Source organism: Limulus polyphemus, unplaced genomic scaffold, assembly GCF_000517525.1.
Source record: "Limulus polyphemus unplaced genomic scaffold, Limulus_polyphemus-2.1.2 Scaffold1152, whole genome shotgun sequence".
Taxonomy (NCBI): Eukaryota; Metazoa; Arthropoda; class Merostomata; order Xiphosura; family Limulidae; genus Limulus; species Limulus polyphemus.
This window is the reverse complement of record NW_013666762.1, coordinates 193,527-197,100: the sequence shown is the minus strand read 5'-3', so window position 1 is coordinate 197,100 and position 3,574 is coordinate 193,527.

Here is a 3,574-nt window from a genome sequence, read left to right as displayed (position 1 = left end):
CACAAGGTAGATATCCTATATCTATCGCGTGACACAAGGTGGAGATAGATATCTGTCATGTGACACAAGGTAGATATCCGATGCTTGTCACATGACACGAGTTGGAGCTTCTATATATGTCACATGACACAAGGTTAAGACCCAGTGCTGTCACATGATACAAGGTAGAGATCCTATATCTATCACGTTACACAAGGTGGAGATACTATATCTGTCATGCGACACAAGGTAGAGATCCGATATATGTCATATGACACAAAGTGAAGAACCAATATCTGTCACGTAATACAAGGTAGAGATCCTATATCTATCGCGTGACACAAGGTGGAGATAGATATCTGTCATGTGACACAAGGTAGAGATCCGATATATGTCACATGGCACAAAGTGAAGAACCAATATCTGTCACGTAATACAAGGTAGAGATCCTATATCTCTCACGTGACACAAGGTGGATATCCGATATCTGTCACACAACATAAGGTAGAGTTCCGATATCTGTCACGTGAAATAAGGTGAAGATCCAATATCTGTCACGTTACAAAAGATAGAGATCCTATAACTGTCATATAAAACAAGTTAAGATCCAGTCCAATAATTTTGAAAGATACAAACTTCTTAATATTACTAGGACCAAGAATCAAATGTTTTCATAAGACACAACCACGTGTCTGTCTGAAAATGTGTTAGAAAGTACAAAAGCAATACAAATCTCTTCTGATTATTTTGACAAGTAAAAAATGTACACACTTTCTACAAGGTAAATTGAAATATCTAAAGTTGAGACACTTACTAAAACATGATTTTGCTGTTATTTCAAAAATATGCTTTACTTCAAAAAAAGTTGGTGTTTCGAGTTCAGACATTCAAGATGTTTCCACTGAAACATATTTGGTTTCTTAAGCCAAAATATCAATGTTTTAATTTCAGATACTAAGGTTTTAATTTCACACAATTTAATATTTTTATTTCAACACTATTTATGTCTCGAACTATATTATTAGAGACTTTTTAAATAGTAATGTTGCCCACCTACATGTTTTAAACCGAGACTTTAATAAGAATTTATGAAAACACGAAACGTTATCTTCAAAAAGCTTGATCTGCTATGAGCTATCTGCACTGTGTTCACCGCAGATATTGAACTCCAATTTTTAACTTTATGAGCTTTCATGCTTACCATAGAACCACCAGGAGGCAGCTTCACGTCTGAATTAATTAAGAATTTCAGTGCTACATATTCTTCAAGTGCAGAAAAACTAAAAAGTATAGACAAAAAATAACTCCAGGAGTTTTTAGATTGTATCTACAGAAATATTGAATATATATGTCTAAAGAAGTTATAATTTCATTGTTTAGATCTGTGGTTAGGCCACATTTGGAGTATTGTGTTCACTCTTGGGCTCTTTACCTTAGGAAGGACATTGAATTGTTGGAAATCGTTCAGAGAAGGGTTACTTGAATGCTGCCTGGGATGGAGGGGTTAGCATATGAGGAGAGATTAAGATTTCTGAAATTGTTTTCTCTTGAAAAAAGAAGGGTTAGAGGCGATCTGGTTGAGGTGTTTAAGATTGTAAAGAGAACTGACAGTGTTGATGCATCATCTTTTTTCATACTTACCAGTGAGAATAGTAGGACTAGGGGACACAAATATAAATTTTGACAAGGTAGGAGACATCTTCAGCTAAGACAGTTTTATTTGTCAAACAGGGTAGTTGGCCTTTGTAATGGGTTGCCTTCGGATGTTGTAGAAGCAGTAAAATTAAGTGAGCTTAAAAGAAAGCTTGATAAATGCATAAATGATAAGGGCTGGCTTTAAAATTTTTAGAAATTTGTTTATTTAATAGTTTTAGTTTAGATGATGGGATAGCCGAAATGGACCAGTAAGTCCCTTGTTGTCCCTAACATTATGTTATGTTAAATATATTAACTAACAATATATAGCCAGTTTTGTTTTCATGCAGGTCATAAATACACGAACCTCTTCAAACATTGATGTTTTAATACTTTTTTTAGCGGAAAGTGCTGTTATGCCCATCTTTTATTTTGAATATGTTTAACACATATACTGACAAAAAAGTTATAGATATATATATGTATTCTGATATTCCAAGACAACGAATATTTAAAAGTACAATATCTCTAAAACTTACCTTCTTTTCATATAGCAAAAACTACGGGTATCGAAACTTGATTTTTAACGTTATTAGCCCACTGACTTACCGCTGAGCTATTGGAAAGGGGCCCTGGTAATCTAATGTATATTTAATTTCAATAACACTAGGTACTTTATCATAAAATCCGTTCGTACCATTGTTTCTAGTATGTTAATGTTTTGTTTTTCATCCAAAATGTAAATATCAAATACAATATTCACAAAAACATTAGTACTGCTCTGATGTCGCAAAACAAGATTTGGCTTCTCTTGAGGCATAATGTTTTAGTCTCATTTTTGTCGTGTTTTATGAGGTTTGGTTTGGTTTGAATTTTGCGCAAAGCTACATGAAGCTATCTGCGCTAGCCGTCCCTAATTTAGCAGTGAAAGACTAGAGAGAAAGCAGCTAGTCATCACCGCCAACTCTTGGACTCATGTTTTATGAGAGGTCTTTACTTTTGAAACAACATGAAGTCTCATTTTTAGTCGTATTTTATGAGAGGTGTTTACTTTTGAAACAACATAGAGTCAAATTTTTAGTCATGTTTTATGAAAGGTGTTTACTTTTGAAACCCCCCCCAGTGGCACAGCGGTATGTCTGCGGAATTACAATGCTAGAATCCTGGTTTCGATACCCGTGGTGAGCAGAGCACAGATATCCCATTGTGTAGCTTTGTGCTTAATTACAAACAAACACACTTTTGAAACAACATGAAGTCTAGTTTTTAGTCGTGTTTTATGAGAAGTGTTTACTTTTGAAACAACATGAGACGCGTTCCATGTTTCTGTGGTGTCTCGCGTTTTTACATGAAATGTAATATTTTGATTTTTTAATACATGCATTTTTATACTTTTTCTAAACTGTATACATATGTGTACATTAACAAGTTTCATTATGCCGACCGTCACAATTTATAAAATACATATAAAGTTACCGTTTAGCTACATTCTCTGTCACCGACCCACTCAAAGTCAGGAGAGCTGATATTGCTTTTTGCTATACACAATTATTTACTGACTGTTATACGGTTTATGTTTCCAAATGTGCAAAACTATGTTTCACATTATAACTCAAATAATCCACTTGTTCCAACCGATGATAAGTTTAATGGAATCAAAACTGTTTTTATTTACTCCCTCTGGTGTTAACTTTACCCGGAAGATAATTCTATTTGCACTAAAGAAGTAAAATTAAAAATCTCTGCTATTTGAAGAGGTTATTCCTTTAGAAAAATAAGTAATATATTAATTATCTATAGTTTATCAATTGTCTTTATCATCTAATAGGAATCAAAGAAATTGATTATAGCATATGACGTTTGTTTAGGTATATGAGGATCACAACGAAAAGAAATCAGTAAAAAAAAAGTAGTTAACCGCACGTCAAAACATTATTATGTTAATCTGGGGCCCGGCATG